Consider the following 20,050-nt stretch of genomic DNA (forward strand, 5'->3'; position numbering starts at 1 on the left):
AGCGAAAGTGAAGACAAAGAGAAGTGAAAAGCCAAGGAGAAAAGGAAAGATATACCCATTTGAATGCAGAGCTCACAGGGCAACCCAAGAGGGGCGGGTCATGTGGAGAGGTCTGACAGAATGTGGTCCACTGGAGAAGGGAATGGCAAACCGCTTCAGTATTCCTGCCTTGAGAACCCCATGAACAGTATGAAAAGGCAAAATGATAGGACACCAAAAGAGGAACTCCCCAGGTCAGTAGGTGCCCAATATGCTACTGGAAATCAGTGGAGAAACAACTCCAGAAAGAATGAAGGGATGGAGCCAAAGCAAAAACAATACCCAGCAGTGGATGTGACTGGTGATAGAAGCAAGGTCCGATGCTGTAAAGAGCAATATTGCATAGGAACCTGGAATGTCAGGTCCATGAATCAAGGCAAATTGGAAGTGGTCAAACAAGAGATGGCAAAAGTGAATGTCGACATTCTGGGAATCAGTGAACTAAAATGGACTGGAATGGATGAATTTAACTCAGATGACCATTATATCTACTACTGCGAGCAGGAATCCCTCAGAAGAAATGGAGTAGCCATCATGGTCAACAAAAGAGTCCTAAATGCAGTACTTGGATGCAATCTCAAAAACGACAGAATGATCTCTGTTCGTCTGCAAGGCAAATCATTCAATATAACGGTAATCCAAGTCTATGCCCCAATCAGTAACACTGAAGAATCTGAAAGGTTTTATGAAGACCTACAAGACCTTTTAGAACTATCACCCAAAAACGATGTCCTTTTCATTATAGGGGACTGGAATGCAAAAGTAGGAAGTCAAGAAACACCTGGAGTAACAGGCAAATTAGGCCTTGGAATACGGAATGAAGCAGGGCAAAGACTAATAGAGTTTTGCCAAGAAAATGCACTGGTCATAGCAAACACCCTCTTCCAACAACACAAAAGAAGACTACACATGGACATCACCAGATGGTCAACACCAAAATCAGATTGATTATATTCTTTGCAGCCAAAGATATTCAGTCAACAAAAACAAGACCAGGAGCTGACTGTGGCTCAGATCATGAACTCCTTATTACCAAATTCAGACTTAAATTGAAGAAAATAGGGAAAACCACTAGACCATTCAGGTATGACCTAAATCAAATCCCTTATGATTATACAGTGGAAGTGAGAAATAGATTTAAGGGACTAGATCTGATAGATAAAGTGCCTAATGAACTATGGAATGAGGTTTGTGACACTGTACAGGAGACAGGGATCAAGACCATCCCATGGAAAAGAAATGCAAAAAATCAAAATGGCTGTCTGGGGAGGCCTTAAAAATAGCTGTGAAAAGAAGAGAAGTGAAAAGCAAAGGAGAAAAGGAAAGATATAAGCATTTGAATGCAGAGTTCCAAAGAATAGCAAGAAGAGATAAGAAAGCCTTCTTCAGCGATCAATGCAAAGAAATAGAGGAAAAGAACAGAATGGGAAAGACTAGAGATCTCTTCAAGAAAATTAGAGATATCAAGGGGACATTTCATGCAAGGATGGTCTCGATAAAGGACAGAAATGGTATGGACCTAACAGAAGCAGAGGATATTAAAAGAGGTGGCAAGAATACACAGAAGAACTGTACAAAAAATATCTTCATGACCCAGATAATCACGATGGTGTGAGCACTCATCTAGAGCCAGACATCCTGGAATGTGAAGTCAAGTGGGCCTTAGAAAGCATCACTACAAACAAAGCTATTGGAGGTGGTGGAATTCCAGTTGAGCTGTTTCAAATCCTGAAAGATCATCCTGTGAAAATGCTGCACTCAATATGCCAGCAAATTTGGAAAACTCAGCAGTGGCCACAGGACTGGAAAAGGTCAGTTTTCATTCCAATCCCAAAGAAAGGCAATGCCAAAGAATGCTCAAACTACCACACAATTGCACTCATCTCACATGCTGGTAAAGTAATGCTCAAAATTCTCCAAGCCAGGCTACAGCAATACGTGAACCGTGAACTCCCTGATGTTCAAGCTGGTTTTAGAAAAGGCAGAGGAATCAGTGATCAAATTGCCAACATCCACTGGATCATGGAAAAAGCAAGAGAGTTCCAGAAAAACATCTATTCTTGCTTTATTGACTATGCCAAAGCCTTTGACTGTGTGGATCACAATAAACTGTGGGAAATTCTGAAAGAGATGGGAATACCAGACCACCTGAACTGCCTCTTGAGAAATCTGTATGCAGGTCAGGAAGCAACAGTTAGAACTGGACATGGAACAACAGACTGGTTCCAAATAAGAAAAGGAATACGTCAAGGCTGTTTTATTTAACTTCTATGCAGAGTATATCATGAGAAACGCTGGGCTGGAAGAAACACAAGCTGGAATCAAGATTGCTGGGAGAAACATCAATAACCTCAGATATGCAGATGACACCACCCTTATGGCAGAAAGTGAAGAGGAACTAAAAGTCTCTCGATGAAAGTGAAAGAGGAGAGTGAAAAGCTTGGCTTAAAGCTCAACATTCAGAAAACTAAGGTCATGGCATCCCGTCATATCACTTCATGGCAAATAGATGGGGAAACAGTGGAAACACTGTTGACTTTATTTTGGGGGCTCCAAAATCACTGCAAATGGTGACTGCAGCCATGAAATTAAAAGACGCTTACTCCTTGGAAGAAAATTTATGACCAACATAGATAGCATATTAAAAAGCAGAGACATTACTTTGCCGACTAAGGTCCATCTAGTCAAGGCTATGGTTTTTCCAGTAGTCATGCATGGATGTGAGAGTTGTACTGTGAAGAAGACTGAGCGCTGAAGAATTGATGCTTTTGAACTGTGGTGTTGGAGAAGACTCTTGAGAGTCCCTTGGACTGCAAGGAGATCCAACCAGTCCATTCTGAAGGCGATCAGCCCTGGGATTTCTTTGGAAGGAATGATGCTAAAGCTGAAACTCCAGTATATGGACACCTCATGTGAAGAGTCGACTCATTGGAAAAGACTTTGATGCTGGGAGGGATCTGGGGCAGGAGGAGAAGGGGATGACAGAGGATGAGATGGCTGGATGGCATCACTGACTGGATGGACATGAATCTGGGTGAACTCTGGGAGTTGGTGATGGACAGGGAGGCCTGGTGTGCTGCGATTCATGGGGTCGCAAAGAGTCAGACACGACTGAACGACTGAAATGAACTGAAAGAATAGCAAGGAGAGATTTAAAAAAGCATTCCTCAGTGACCAGTGCAAAGAATTAGACGAAAACAATAGAATGGGAAAGACTAGAGATCTTTTCAAGAAAATTAGAGATACCAAGGGAACATTCATGCAAAAGTGGGCTCAATAAAGGACAGAAAAGGTATGGACCTAACAGAAGCAGAAGATATTAAGAAGAGATGGCAAGAATACACAGAAGACCTGTACAAAAAAGATCTTCACAACCCAGATAATCACAATGGTGTGATCCTAGAGCCAGACTACCTGGAATGTGAAGTCAAGTGGGCCATAGGAACCATCACTACAAACAAAGCTAGTGGAGGTGATGGAATTCCAGTTGACCTATTTCAAATCCTAAAAGATGAGCTGTGAAAATGCTGCACTCAATATGCCAGCAAATTTGGAATACTCAGCAACAGCCACATGACTGGAAAAGGTCAGTTTTCATTCCAATCTCAAAGAAAAGCAATGCCAAAGAATGCCCAAACTACCACACAATTGCACTTTTCTCACACGCTAGTAAAGTGATGCTCAAAATTCTCCAAGCCAGGCTTCAGCAATACATGAACCATGAACTTCCAAATGTTCAAGTTTTAGAAAAGGCAGAGGAACCAGAGATCAAATTGCCAACATCCATGGATCATCAAAAAAGCAAGAGAGTTCCAGAAAAACATCTATTTCTGCTTTATTTACTATGCCATAGCCTTTGACTGTGTGGATCACAATAAACTGTGGAAAATTCTGAAAGAGACAGGAATACCAGACCTCCTGACCTGCCTCTTGAGAAATCTGTATGCAGGTCAGGAAGCAGCAGTTAAACTGGACGTGGAACAACAGACTGGTTCCAAATAGGAAAAAGAGTACACCAAGGCTGTATATTGTCACCCTGCTTATTTAACTTATATGCAGAATACATCAAGAGAAACGCTAGGCTGGAGGAAGCACAAGCTGGAATCTGGAATCAAGATTGCCGGGAGAAATATCAATAACCTCAGATATGCAGATGACAGCACCCTTATGGCAAAAAGTGAAGAAGAACTAAACAGCCTCTTAATGAAAGTGAAAAAGGAGAGTGAAAAAGTTGGCTTAAAACTCAAAATTCAGAAAACTAAGATCATGGCATCTTATCCCGTCACTTCATGACAAATAGATGAGGAAACAGTGGAAACAGTGACAGACTTTATTTTGGGGGGCTCCAAAATCACTGCAGCCATGAAATTAAAAGACACTTACTCTTTGGAAGAAAAGTTATGACCAACATAGACAGCATATTAAAAAGCAGAGACATTACTTTGCCAACAAAGGTCTATCTAGTCAGGCTATGGTTTTTCCAGTGGTCATGTATGGATGTGACTATAAAGAAAGCTGAGTGCCAAAGAATCGATGGTTTTGAACTGTGGTGTTGGAGAAGACTCTTGAGAGTCCCTTGGACAGCAAGGAGATCCAACTAGTCCATCCTAAAGGAAATCAATCCTGAATATTCATTGGAAAGACTGATGTGGAAGCTGAAATTCCAATACTTTGGCCACCTGATGATAAGAACTGACTCATTTGAAAAGACCCTGATGCTGGGAAGATTGAAGGCGGGATAAGAAGGGGATGACAGAGATGAGATGTTTGGATGTCATCAACAACTCAATGGATGTGAGTGTGAGTAAACTCTGGGAGTTGGTGATGGACTGGGAGGCCTGGCATGCTGCAGTCCAAGTGGTCGAAAAGAGTCAGACACGACTGAGTGACTGAGCGACTGAACTGACCTGAAGAGAAAGTCAAAGAAAATTAACCCCATTTATGGGGCTGCATTTATAGGCAAACAAACCTTTTCCAGGTCTCTTCTCCCAAAGGCATGGCCTTAATGTGTTTTTCAAGTAAGTTACTTTCAAAATGTCTCTCCTGCCACCATTTACTTCATTCTAGTCTAACTGAATATGGAAGGGACGTGGACTGAGTGAAATGCATGTCTTCATTGCACGCAGGTAGGAACCTTTGGTAAAGATCCTGGGACATGTCTACTTATGCCCCCTCACTCCCTTTACTTATTCACCTGACTCTCATTTGATTTTTGTTTAGTCGTATGTCAGGCACTTTCTTGGGGGTATAAATAGGGTTCATTGTAAGGGCAGTAGTGGTCAGTGTTTTTATGATGTCTGCAGGTTACAGACCATTTCACTCGGAGCATATCCTTTTTCTCTCACACACCTAAGAGGCAGGCATTTTTATTGCTGTGACTGTTTTCTAGATGAGGGTATCAGATGCTTCAACTTAAACCCTTCTCACCTCTCTCTTCCTCCAGTCACTACCTCATGAACTAGCTGTACACAAGGACTGCCCGGCTCCACCCGGGTATAGCTGGCCAGCATCTGGCCTTGGGCCTGCACTGCTGCTTCCTGCCCTGGGCTGTCTCTGACACCCCGGATGATGGGCCCATGGCATCTACTGGAAGCTCATATATTGTGAAACAGGAATGGAGAGGTGTCTGTCCTCGTGTGGGCTCCCTTCATCAGTAAGGAGTGAGGTGTGGGCCAGCAGATAAAAGCTTGCCTCAGTCACCTAAGACCAATTTCCCAGGGCTGTTTCCAGGGCTCACGGGCCCAGTGTCTGTAGGGGTGGCCCACTCAGCCATGCGTACTTGGGCTGGCTCTCCCTTTTTTCCCCATTTCACTTTCCACCCTTCACTTCTACCCCACGGGGCTTCTTCCCAAATGAACAACCTGTATACAGACTTTTATACATCCAGCTCTGCTTCTAAGAAATCCAGGCTAAAATAAAAAAATCAGGTGACTTGCTAAGCATTCCAGAATTCACATGGAAGACTGTAACTTATAGTTGGGCCTTTGGATTCCCAAACCCCGTGTGTTTTCCCCTCTCTCCTCCTTGCACTGAGAACTAATACAGAAATAGAGTTTTGGCCTCAGAAACCAACCACCAAAGAGAGGTGTCAAGTCAAATGTAGAAGCAAATGACTTTGGAGCAGAGATCAGAAAGTGAGTGGGGTGGGTGTGTGGGCTGGTGAACAAATGCTTCTCAGGAGAGGTACCCAGGAGGCCTCTCTTAACTGCTCTCTCTACAGTCAGTGCCATCTAGTGTTTTCTCTGCCAGCAAAAATTCTTCTTGGCACTTATCACAACGTGTAAGCAAATATTTATACTTGTTTATTGTCTCTCCCCCAAGAGTGCAGGGACCATGTCTGTTTTGCTTATCACAATATCCCCAGTGCCTAGCACAGTGCCTGGGACATAACTGGTAATCAACAAACTGGCAAATTTAAAGAAATCAGAGAAAATCAGACAGACAAATATCATATGATATCACTTATATGTGGAATATTAAAATAAATGATATAAACGAACTTATTTACAAAACAAAATTGATGCTTTCGAACTGTGGTGCTGGAGAAGACTCTTGAGAGCCCCTTGGAGCACACCAGTCAATCCTAAAGTAAATCAACCCTGAATACTCACTGGAAGGACTGCTGCTGAAGCTCCAGTTCTTTGGACCTCTGATGTGAAGAGGTGACTCATTGGAAAAGACTCTGATGCTGGGAAAGATTGACCATGGGAGAGAAAGCGGGTGACAGAGGATGAGATAGTTGGATGACATCATTAACTCAATGGACATAAGTCTGAGCAAACTATGGGAGATACTGAAGGACAGGGAAGCCTGTTGTGCTGCAGTCCATAGGGTTACAAAGAGTTGGACACGAGCGAGTGATTGAACAACAACAAAACAGAAATATATTCACAGACATAGAGAACAAACTTTTGGCTACCAAAGGGGAAAAGAGGATGAAGGAGGGATAAATTAGGAGTTTGGGGTTAACAGATACATAACTATCATAGATAAAACAGATAAATAACAAGTATCTACTGTAGAGCACTGGGAACTACATTGAATATACATATAACTGAATCACTTTACTGTATACCTGAATCACTGTAAATCAACTATGTTTCAAGAAAAAATCAGTCACAATTGGTGAACGAATCAGTGATTTGTTCCTGAATAAATGAATGAATGATCACATGGTATTATGGGCAAAGTGAATAGCATAAAGGCATGGAAGAGTATGTGAATACAACCTGTTCAAAGAATGTCTGTGGTTGATTATATGGGGTATATTTGTGTGGAAGAGTGGGGAGGCTGGGAGTGGAGGGGAAAAATATTTCTCGGAGTAATATTGAGGTCATATAACCCTGGCCACATTCTTTGTGTTAGAAGATGATGTGGCCTCTGCTTAACTGGTTGTATAACTTGGGTTTTCAAGTGTCTGCTATTGCCTATAGTAACTGTGCTTCTTCTCCATTGGGCAGTTGGCAGGGGTGTTGGCAGGGGTGTTGGCAGGGCCTGACCTTGTTTGCGGGTCTGGGACTTTGTGTTCCAAGTGTGGCTTGGATGACCTGCTGCTGTTGTCATCTGTTGTGTTTGAGCCTTTCCTAAGTCCCACCCATAGGCTGACCTCAGAGTTACCTGTTTAGAGGTATTGCTGCCCTTCATCCTCTGCCTTGCCTTTCTCGCCTGAACCCTTATGGCCTTTAATACCAGCCTTCAGATTCTTAATAATCACACAAGGCAGTATAGGATACCTTCTTATTCATTTATTCAAACACATATTAATAGCATGCTGGTGGACAAACACTATGCCAGGCACATGTGTCTCCTCGTGATACTGACTCATGATACTATGCCCTTCACGGTGTCCAAAAGCCCTGCTAACCCTCTGCTGATTGAGATTCATCACTGCATTATTTCAGCCCCGGATTTGCTGAGGTGGGCTCACCACGCCTGACGACTGCGTGGACTTAAGGACCTTGCTACAAAAATATCTGATGTTGGAAGAATCATTTCTCTGCTGTCCTGCCCTCAGCACAACTTAAGCAAAAAGCTACTCAGTTAACCCTCAGACAGTTTCTCATTTGCAAAAGCCCAGTTAGGAACAGGTGGCCACGTGTTCCTTTCTGGCTCCTTGAGAGCTAAGTTTATTGCCTTGGTGTGCTGACATTTCAGGAACCATGACACTCACCTTTAGCACTGTTTATTTTTAGTGTCTCTGCATTTATATTTAGAAAAGAAGCTCTGACAGGCCTCTGAGAGCAGAAGTCCTACAGTTTTTGTTGGAGCACTTGAAGGCCACCAGGAAGGAAAATAAGTTGTGCGTGTAACTCCCCATTAATTTCCTGGAACTGGTGACGTCACACAGTACATGCACCAAGAGACACAGGAGTGGTGGTCAGGACTCACCTTTGGCTACTCAGACCAGGCTGTTGACCCAGTCTCTCAGGCAGCACACTTCTGTTGCTCTATTAGAGGGATCCTAGGAGAAAGTCAAGTTGAAATCGTAAGGACCAAGAGAGGTAAAATCACTCCCAATCTCTAACTTGCCACAGCTTCTTCTTTTCTTTTCAGTTGCTCCAAAACATATTCCTGTATTCTTTAAAAATTTTGAAGTATTATCTGCTTGTGGGCTGCCGTCTATGGGGACTGAAGTGACTTAGCAGCAGCAGCAGCAGAAAATTCAACAGGAAGAATTTGTAACATATGTCAAAGAGAAAGGGTTAGTAGTTCTAATATTTTTTAAAAGCCTCTTAGACATTGAGGGGCAAAGGACCAAAAACTTGATAGAAGAATAAGCAAAGGATATGAACAAACAATGCACAAAACGTTCCTTTAAACATATTAAAAACTATCCAAACTCTCATTATTAAAGAAATGTAACTTAAAATGCTATAGTATATTTCACAAATGGTATCCTGTTTCTAAGCTATCAAATTGATGAAAATATAAAGAGCAGGACAACAAAATCTGTTGGGAAACAAGCTCTGGTGGTGGCAAATTAGTACAACTGTATGGAAGGAAACTTGGCAAGACTGAGCAAAACTACACATACACTTGCACTGGACTCAGAAATCCTACTTCAAGGAATTTACCTTGAAGATACAGTCCCAAGAGCAGAAACCCACATTGGCACAAGTTTATTCACCTCAGCATTATTTCTAATTACAAAACACTGAAAATCCCCTGAAAGCCCATATGTGGGAGGTGAGTAGAACACACAAGACACATCCACACGGTGGAGTCCTGGGCAGCGGGGAGGAAGAGCTCAGTGAACTGTATGGAGAGAGCTCCCAGATACACCACTAAGTACGAAAGGCGAGTACCAAAGAGTGCCTATGCTAATATGCCACCCTCAATATCAGAAAGAAGGAGAAATGAAAAAATATACATGTATCTGCTAATGCAGGCAAAAATAGAGAGCAAACCTGAAACCAGAGTCAGTTATCTAGAGACAGTAGATGCAAACAAAATAAATAAAATGCAGGAGCTAAAATACAATGTCAGAGGTCAGGGAGGTTACATAACTCTTCGTATGCTGTGCTGTGCTTAGTCGTGTCAGACTCTTTGCACCCCCATGGGCTGTAGCCCACCAGGCTCCTCTGTCCATGGGGATTCTCCAGGCAAGAATACTGGAGTGGGTTGCCATGCCCTCCTCCAGGGGATCTTCCCAACCCAGGGATCAAACCCAGGTCACCTGCATTACAGGTGGATTCTTCATCATCTGAGCCACCAGGGGAGCCCAAGAATACTGGAGTGGGTAGCCTACCCCTCTTCCAGGGGATCTTCCTGACCCAGGAATCAAACTGGGGTCTCCTGTATTACAGGCAGATTCTTTACCAGTTGAGCTACCAGAGAAGCCCAATTCTGAGTATATCTTTCAGTAAAGTTCTGAATTTCAGGATCACAGTAATGTTCTACATGCCAAAAAGAAAATCCATAAATAATTATAATCAAAATAAAAATATCATTAAAATATGGTGCAAAATATGGAACCCCAAATAAAATCTGAATAATAGCAACAAGAGAACCTAACTCTATTACAAGTGAATGACATATTTTCCTATGCTGTGATTATTTAAGAAAGATATAAGAATTCTAATTCTTGGATACTTTTTGAAACTTTTTTCCTAAATCTGATGTTATTATTTTTTTTTTTCAAAATGAAAAGTTAAAAAGGAAAAACTGAAGGAGGGGGAAGGAACTGACTTAAATAACTCTGGAAAATTATTTTGGCTATATTTGTAAGGCTAAAGTGAAAAAGAGCAGTACACAAATGTTACATACTCTTGCTTGTAATTTTATTTTTCCCAGAGGTATAGATTAGCAATTCTGAAGCTATTTTGAGTATTCTAGGGTTGAGAAAGTAAGTCAAATAGTGTGAATGATGAAAGCCATGTTTCTCACTGTAGTAGAAAGATTGTAACGGAGAATAGAGAGAAGACTAGAATAAACTGTGTTATGAGATTAGGTACCAATATGAACTCACGACCAATAATAATGCTCTATATAAATATATATCACAAATATAAATATTTATGGATCAGTATAGAAATAAAGATGTGTGTATACGTGTATCTATATTCTTCACTTTGCCTACTACAAGGGACTAGAAGCAATGATACTCTAGTACCAATGAGCATATTTAGTGACCATTCTCTCACTAACAAATACAACAACAAAAACTCTTAGAGAAATGGCAGATTCCAGCTCTGGACAGATACAGTACAGATGAGCCTGGAATATCTTATGATGCCAGAAAGTGAGGAAATATTCTAAATATGATAGGGATAGATCAAAAGGACCAAATCCAGGGAGCTCCCAATAATCAAATTTGGGATAATGTGAGCAACAAAGTAAATGACAATAGTAAGAGATTATAATGCACAGAATAAAATAAATATCCTTGATTTCACACTGACATAAACAAGTAAGTGAGCAATTAAAGTGGGGGTAAGAAAGTTCTCACAACAGAATTCCAATTCATAAGGATAGAAGGAATGATAAAAACACAAGTTACTAATTTTCAAACACCACAGTATTAATTATTATAGATAAAATCACCAACAGATGCTAAATTATTGGGATAAATATGTTGAGAAAAATTTGCATAGCTTCAAATAACATTTTGGTGATGGACATTTATGATGTTTCTGATATTTTGGTATTTTAAACAATACTGCAATAAATGCTTGTTTTTCTATATATACTAACACTTGAGGTATAAACATGTAGCAAAACAGAAGCGGAATTTCTGGTTCAAAGTATATAAAGATTTTAATTTTATTGCTAAGGCCAAAGTGGTCTCCAGAAGGTTATGCCATTTATACTTTTACCATCAGTATAGCAGAGTGCCTATTCTTTATGACTCCCTCAGCATGGTATATGAAAATGATCTGTGTCATCATGATGGGTAAAAAACATACCTCATTGTAGTTTTACTAGGCATTTCTCTTACTGTGAATCAAGCTAAGGCTAACATCACATATGTAACTCCTTTTGTGGTTTTTCTCCTGTGAACTGTATATTCTTTTACTTTACTTAATACTGGAAGGGGGTTACTCACTGGTCTTCCTCTGCATTATTTCCAAATTTCACAAAACTTTGAAAAATAGGTTATTATAGGTTATTATCATCACCACATAGCAGATAAAGAAAAAAAGGTTTAGGGAGTCAGGGCATTTTCTTGAAGTTACAATGCCATGTGTATATTTGTGTAGCTGAGAATCCCCATTTGCCTAACTTCAACCTGAATGTTTTCTACAGCCTTTTGCCCAGATTAAAGTGAAGAAAGGAAGGAGGACTTTATCAATACAAGGGCTTTACCTGAAGAGTGGCCAGTGAACCTTGAGCCCACATGTTAAATTACTTCCCTTCTTCCTGGTAGCATGACCTCTGGACTTCCACTTGGTTACCAGTTTCAGCTTCACTATTTGCATATTTCTTCACAAAATTGCATATTTCACTCACCTACTTAAATGATCCTAATTTCATTTCTGGCACTTCAATTCTATTTACCTTATATAAACAAAAGAAGAGGGAAGAAGTTCAAAAGGAAGACTTAGAGATATCTAAGTGATGTCTGGAAATCTGGTACAAATTATTGAATATGTTAGAGAATATAGCCAATTTGGTTTGCAAGCCTTTGATGAATGATTTCCCAGTGTGGTCAGTGAATATCAGGGCATCAGTCTCTGAATGTCATGTAAAAAGTACGTTCCCAGGCTCTTCTACATGCCCATGGGCTACTAATTTCTGAGTACAAAGTATGTGCAATTTCCAAAAGCTCTTCAGGTTTGATTCTTCTCTATACCAAAGGTGACAAACCACAGGACTTATCATCCAAAGTCAGTAGTAATGGCATCACTAGGGGGTTTATTAAAAGTGCAGACTCTCAGGTTGCCTCATAGACATAGTGGATCAGAACCTGCATTTTAACATGATGTTCAGGGATTCCTGTACACATTAAAGCTTGAGAAACACTGCTCCAGAAAGATTTAGTAACAGGTGTGAGGCATAAACAGTTAATTGGGGGTAAGAGGAAAAAAATAGGATGGGAAAGACTAGAGATCTCTTCAAGAAAATTAGAGATACCAAGAGAATATTTCATGCAAAGATGGGCTCAATAAAGGATAGAAATGGTACGGACCTAACAGAAGCAGAAGATATTAAGAAGAGGTGGCAAGAATACACAGAAGAAATGTATAAGAAAGATCTTCATGACCCAGATAATCACGATGGTGTGATCACTCACCTAGAGCCAGACATCCTGGTATGCAAAGTCAAGTGGGCCTTAGGAAGCATCACTACGAACAAAGCTAGTGGAGGTGATGGAATTCCAGTTGAGCTCTTTCAAATCCTGAAAGATCATCCTGTGAAAATGCTGCACTCAATATGCCAGCAAATTTGGAAAACTCAGCAGTGGCCACAGGACTGGAAAAGATCAATTTTCATTCCAATCTCAAAGAAAGGCAATGCCAAAGAATGCTCAAAATATCGTACAATTGCACTCATCTCACACGCTAGTAAAGTAATGTTCCAAATTCTCCAAGCCAGGCTTTGGCAATATGTGAACCGTGAACTTCCAGATGTTCAAGCTGGTTTTAGAAAAGGCAGAGGAACCAAAGATCAAATTGCCAACATCCGTTGGATCATCAAAAAATGAGAGAGTTCCAGAAAAACATCTATTTCTGGTTTATTGACTATGCCAAAGCCTTTGACTGTGTGGATCACAATAAACTGTGGAAAGTTCTGAAACAGATGGGAATACCAGACCTCCTGACCTGCCTCTTAAGAAATCTGTATGCGGGTCAGGAAGCAACAGTTAGAACTGGACATGGAACAATAGACTGGTTCCAAATAGGAAAAGGAGTACGTCAAGGCTGTATATTGTCACCCTGCTTATTTAACTTATATGCAGAGTACATCAAGAGAAACGCTGGGCTGGAGGAAGCACAAGCTGGAATCAAGATTGCCGGGAGAAATATCAATAACCTCAGATATGCAGATGACACCACCCTTATGGCAGAAAGTGAAGAAGAACTAAACAACCTCTTGATGAATGTGAAAGAGGAGAGAGAAAAAGTTGGCTTAAAGCTCAACATTCAGAAAACTAAGATCATGGCATCTTATCCCATCACTTCATGGCAAATAGATGGGGGAAACATTGGAAACAGTGGCTGGCTTTATTTTGGGGGGGCTCCAAAATCACTGCAGATGGTGACTGCAACCATTAAATTAAAAGGTGCTTACTCCTTGGAAGGAAAGTTATGACCAACATAGATAGCATATTAAAAAGCAGAGATATTACTTTGCCAACAAAAGTCCATCTAGTCGAGGCTATGGTTTTTCCAGTGGTCATGTATGGATGTCAGAGTTGGACTATAAAGAAAGACGAGTGCAGAAGAATTGATGCTTTTGAATGTGGTGTTAGAGAAGACTCCTGAGAGTCCCTTGGACTGCAAGGAGATCCAACCAGTCCATCCTAAAGGAGATCAGTCCTGGGTATTCTTTGGAAGGACTGATCTTGAAGCTGAAACTCCAGTACTTTGGCCTCCTAACACGAAAAACTGACTTGTTGGAAAAGACCCTGATGCTGGGAAAGACTGAAGGCGGGATGAGAAGGGGACAACAGAGGATGAGATGGTTGGATGGCATCACTGACTAAATGGACATGAGTTTGAGTAAACTCCAGGAGTTGGTGATGGACAGGGAGGCCTGGCATGCTGCAGTCCATGGGATTGCAAAGAGTTGGACACAACTGAGTGACTGAACTGAACTGAACACCATGTTAACAAAGTGAAGAATAAAAACCACACGATCATCTCAATAGATGCAGGAAAAACTTCATACAAAATTCAACACCCATTTATGATAAAACTCTTGAGAAACAGACATAGAGAAAACATACTTCAATATAAGAAAGGGCACACGTGACAAACCCACAGCTGACATCATACTGAAAGGCGAAAAGCTAAAAGCACTTACTTTAAGATCAGGAACCAGACAATGATGTCCACTCTAGTAAATTTTATCAACATATCTTTGGAAGTGCTAGCCGTGGCAATCATGGCAGAAAAAGAAGTAATTCCAAACTGGAAAACATAAGTAAAACTGTCACTGTTTGCAGATGATGCGATACTATGCAAAGAAAATTCTAAAGATGCTATCAGAGAATTACTAGAACTCATTAAATTTTGGGAAGGTTGCAGAATAAAAAGTTAATACACAAAACTCTTCAGTAATTCTATATACTAACGAAGAAACTTTCACTTTTCACTTTCATGCATTGGAGAAGGAGATGGCAACCCACTCCAGTGTTCTTGCCTGGAGAATCCCAGGGACAGGGGAGCCTGGTGGGCTGCCGTCTATGGGGTCGCACAGAGTCAGACACGACTGATGTGACTTAGCAGCAACGAAGAAATATCAGAAAGAGAAATCATGGAAACAATCCAATTTACCATCATATCAAAAAAATAAAATATCTAGGAATAAACCAATCTAAGGAGGTAAAAGACTCATACTCTGAAAAGTATAATATACTGATGAAAGAAGTCAAATGACGAAACAAACAGATGGAAAGATATACTTTGTTCTTGGATTGTAAGAATCACTATTGTCAAAATGACTATACTATCCAAGGAAATCTGAAGATTCAATGCAAACCTATCAAATTACCAATGACATTTTTCACAGAACTAGAAAAAAAATTTTAAATAATATGGAAATACTTAAGACCCCAACTAGGCAAAGCAATCCTCAGAAAGAAAAACAGAACTGGAGAAATCAGGCTCCCTGATTTCAAATTATACTACAATAATCAAAACAGTATGGTACTGGCACAAAAACAAATATAGACCAATGGAACAGGGTAGAAAACCCAGAAATAACTTAGGCATCTATAGTTAATTAGCCTATGACAAAGGAAGCAAGAATATACAATGGAAGAAAGAGAGTCTCTTTAATAATTGATGCTGGGAAAACTGGACAGCTACATGTTAAAGGATGAAATTAGATCATTCTATAATACCATACACACAAACAAACTCAAAATGGATTAAGATCAAATACTGTAAAACTCTTAGAGGAAAACATAGGCATAACACTGTTTGACATAAATCACAGCAGCATCTTCTGTGATCCACTTCTTAGAGTAATGAAAATAAAAACAAACATAAACAAGTAGGACCTAATTAAATTTAAAAGCTTTTGCACAGCAAAGGAGGCCATGAACAAAACAAAAAGGCAGCTCATAGAATAGGAGAAGATATTTGTTAACAAAACTGCCCACAAGGGTTTAATCTCCAAAATCTACAAACAATTCATGCAGCTCAATAAAAAAAAAAAATCCCCAAACAACTCAATTAAAAAAAAAGACAGAAGATCTAAACAGACATTTCTGCAAAGAAGACATACAGATGGCCAAAAAGCAAATGAGAATGTGCTCAACATTGCTAATTATTAGAGAAATGCAAATAAAACTATAGCCAGGTATCACCTCCACCAGTCAGAATGACCATCATCAAAGTCTACAAACAAAAAGTCCTGGAGAGAGTGTGCCGAAAAGGGAAACCTCCTGCACTACTGCTGGTAATGTAAATTGGTAGAACCACTGTGGAGAACAGTAGAGAGGTTCCTTAAAAATCTAAAAATAGAGTGAGCATATGATCCAGCAACCCCACTTCTGAGCATCTATCCAGAGAAAACCATAATGCAAAAAGACACATGCACCCCAACATTCACTGACGAACTATTTATAATAGCCAAGACATGGAGGCAAACATAATGTCCAACAGACGAATAAAGATATGATACATATAGACAATGAAATATTACTCAGCCATAAAAAGGAGTGAAATTATGTCATTTGCATTATTTCATAGATGGATCTAAACTTGACCATGGATAGACCTAGAGATGATCATATTAAGTGAAATAAGTCAGACAAAGACAAACATCATATGGTATAACTCATATGTGGAGTCTCTAAAGATGTTACAGATGAACTTATTTACAAGACAGAAACAGACTGATTGACTTTGGAAACAAATGTATGGTACCAAGTGGGGAAGGACGAGGGGATAAATTAGGAGTTTGGGATTAACATGTACCCCCTACCATATACAAAAGATAATCAAGAAGGGCCTACTGTATAGCACAGGGAATTCTACTCAATATTCTGTAATAACCTATATAGGAAAAGAATTGGAAAAAGAATGGATATGTGTTATTGAATCACTTTGCTGTACACCTAAAACTAATAAAACATTGTATACCAACTATAGCCCAATATAAAATAAAAATTAAAGAGATTGCTTCTTTATAGTTCCTCTCTCCTGTCCCTGTGCCCAGATCCTTCAATCCAGGTAATTCCTGATTAACTGTAAAAATCACAGATTAAAGATGGCAGAGGAGTAGGTGGACATGGAGTACATCTCTCCATAGATACATCAGGAATATACCTTCAGACACATGCAGAACACCAGCTGACAGCGGACAGGAGTACCTGACCAGCAGAAAAGAATATATAGACCCAGGCAAAACTCAGTAGGATGAAGGAACTAAGGGGAAAACCAGAAGTGTTAATAGGACTGGACCTGCCCTCAGCCAGTGGGGGAAATGAAGCAAAGGTCTGATCCCCACATCGGGGCAATTGCCTGAGTCAGAGGAGAAACATTTTAGGCTGAGAGGGAAACAGCTGATCCGTGGCAGCCTAAATAGAATGAGAGTAAGACAGTCCCTGCCGCAGCCATACATGCCCTGGACAGGGATGCAGACCCCCCTGTTAGACACAGCAGCTGGGAACTGGAGTTTAGGGATTGTGGAGCAATCCCAGGGAGAGGGCTGCTGTTGGCTGCAGAGAGATGGATCGAGGGGATGTGAGGGAGGAGACTGGTGGGAAATACCTGTGGAAGAAAGCGGGGCAGCCATGGAAGCAAGGCAATACTGCTGAGTCATGCATAGCGAGTAGAGCCATCACCATAGCCTCTCTCTCCCCCTACACACCAGCAATGGCAGCTGAGCAATAGAGAGGCTGGTGCATCAAATGCCTGATGCACTGAACTACAGAATAGGACCCCACCCAGGGTGACCCTTTAAGTGCCTGACTTGCCAGTCTACAGAGTAGGACCCCAGCCAGTGGGGTGCTTTATGTGTCTGATGCGTGGAACAACAGACAGACCCTAGGCAAGGGAACCCTCTAAGTGCCTGAATGGGTGGAGCTACGGATTAAGACTGGCCAAAGAAACCTTCTGATCACCAGCTTCAAGAAGCTCGAAAAAAGACTGATAGCGCCATAACTCCTGCCGTGGAGGCAGTCCATATCCCTGCACACTTGGTGCCACCAGGGTCCCATCAAGCCAAGCAGCTGTGCCACCTTCATGCTGAACTCTCACTGGGGCAGAGCTGCCACAGGCAAAAAATCTCTTGATCTATGCGTGCAGGGTCACTTCGGTAGTGTCCAACTCTGCGACCCTGTAGACTGTGGCCTGCCAGGCTTCTCTGTCAGGTAGACGGGTTCTCTAGGCAAGAACACTGGAGCATATTGACCAATACTGGTTGCCATACCTTTCTAGAGCATTATATTTCCTGCTGCCCTAGCCGCCAACTCCCTTAAGTACCTGGTGCTGCCAGAATCCCTGCAACCCAAGCAGCTGTACCACCTCCACACCTGGCCCTCACAGGGGCAAACCCAAGTTTTTCAGGGTAGCCTCAGGAGCAAACTCCAGTGGATGACCACATGCAGAGGTGGAAATAAAACCACAATTGAAAGCCAGGGGCAGTGTGACTAAGGAAGAAGACCCCAAACCTTCCCAATAGCTGTACAAGCTGCAGATTAAATCCACATGATCAGCTACGCAGACTCTCTATGGAATATATAAAAGATCATTCAAAGCTCCCACAAAAGAAAATGCACTAGTTCTGATAGCTGTGGACATTGAAGGCAAGAATACAGGGGAGAAGGACCAGATTAGAATCTGGGCTGCCCCCACAGCAGGTCCAGAGATCAAAACAGTATTGGAGGGCATCCTAGGGAGGTGAGGTGGACTGTGACTCCCAGCAAGGGAAAGGACTCTAACAGCAATCACTCAAGAAAAGCATTTATTATTCTTATGTTTTGACTTGTTCTGTAGATTCTTTGGACTTTTCTTCTTTGTTTTTCTTCTTCCCCCTCCCCCCATTGCAGTTGTTGATTTTATGGGCGCTATGAAATCTAATTAAGCCTTTGAGCTTTTTTTATTTCTTCTCAGTCACATTTTTTTATTGTGGTTATAAACCTCTGGCTCAACATTGGGCTTTTGCAGTTCTGGGGCAGTCCCCGCCCCACCACCCCCCCCACCCCCACCCCCGCTTTTTGTTTCTTAATGTTAATTTTTAAACCTATTATTATTTTCTCTACACTTATTCCTTTGTTTGCTTTTCCTACTATTCTTTGCCCCTTGCAGTTAATCTTTAATGTATATAAATCTTCTTTATCTATCTCTATTTAACGTTGCATATCCATTCTCTCTTTTTTTTCTTTCTTTTCCTCTCAACACATTTTTTAGTTTTATTTTCATTGCTTTATTCCCCACTTGGCAGCTTGATTTAGTTTTCTTTTCCAGTTTGTGCTTTAGTTCATTTTGTTCTTATCTGGTAAAAATAATTTTTTAATTTCCTTTGTTCGCTGGGTCAATCTATTGTACTTTATTTTTGTTGAACTGTTTTGACTTTGCTCATGGGTGTATATGTATATGTGTATATTCCATTATTTTATTTTATTATTATTATTTTTATTCCATTATTTTAATTATTATTTGCCTGATTTGTAACCAGTGTTTATCTAGGGATCATCTTTAATTTCTCATATTTGGACATCTGTTTTAAACTGACATAATGCCATATCAAACCACTTGTGAAATCTTTGTTCCTGACTAGAGATCAAGCCCCAAGCCTTTGGAGTGGGAGCACTGACTCCAAGACCCTAGACTACCAGAGAAATAATCCTAGGGAGTATCAAATAGTGAGAACTCACACAAATGAAACAACTTGAATATAAGACTGGATATAAAATTACAGAATGATCTCTGTTCATTTCCAAGGCAAACCATTCAATATTATGGTAATCCAAGCCTATACCCCAACCAGTAACGCTGAAGAAGCTGAAGTTGAACGGTTCTATGAAGACCTACAACACCTTTTAGGACTAAACCCCAATAGATGTCCTTTTCATTATAGGGGACTGGAATGCAAAAGTAGGAAGTCAAGAAACAGCTGGAATAACAGGGAAATTTGGCCTTGGAATGCAGAATGAAGCAGGGCAAAGGCTAATAGAGTTTTGCCAAGAGAATGCACTGGTCATAGCAAACATCCACTTCCAACAATACAAGAGAAGACTCTACACATGGACATCACCAGATGGTCAGCACCAAAATCAGATTGATTATATTCTTTGAAGCCAAAGATGGAGAAGCTCTATATAGTTAGCAAAAACAAGACCAGGAACTGACTGTGGCTCATATCATGAACTTTTTATTGCCAAATTCAGACTTAA

General features: G+C 40.7%; 1 long non-coding RNA gene across 1 annotated transcript in view; it reads right to left on the bottom strand.

Moving 5' to 3' along the window:
- Positions 1 to 20,050, bottom strand: part of LOC138439286 (uncharacterized) — a 550,512-nt gene that overhangs the window by 100,970 nt on the left and 429,492 nt on the right. Inside the window, exon 4 of the long non-coding RNA XR_011256668.1 lies at positions 8,428 to 8,500. This is a non-coding gene — a long non-coding RNA (uncharacterized lncRNA). The remainder of the gene's footprint in view (positions 1 to 8,427; positions 8,501 to 20,050) is intronic.

This window comes from Ovis canadensis, chromosome 4 (assembly GCF_042477335.2).
Source record: "Ovis canadensis isolate MfBH-ARS-UI-01 breed Bighorn chromosome 4, ARS-UI_OviCan_v2, whole genome shotgun sequence".
Classification (NCBI taxonomy): domain Eukaryota; kingdom Metazoa; phylum Chordata; class Mammalia; order Artiodactyla; family Bovidae; genus Ovis; species Ovis canadensis.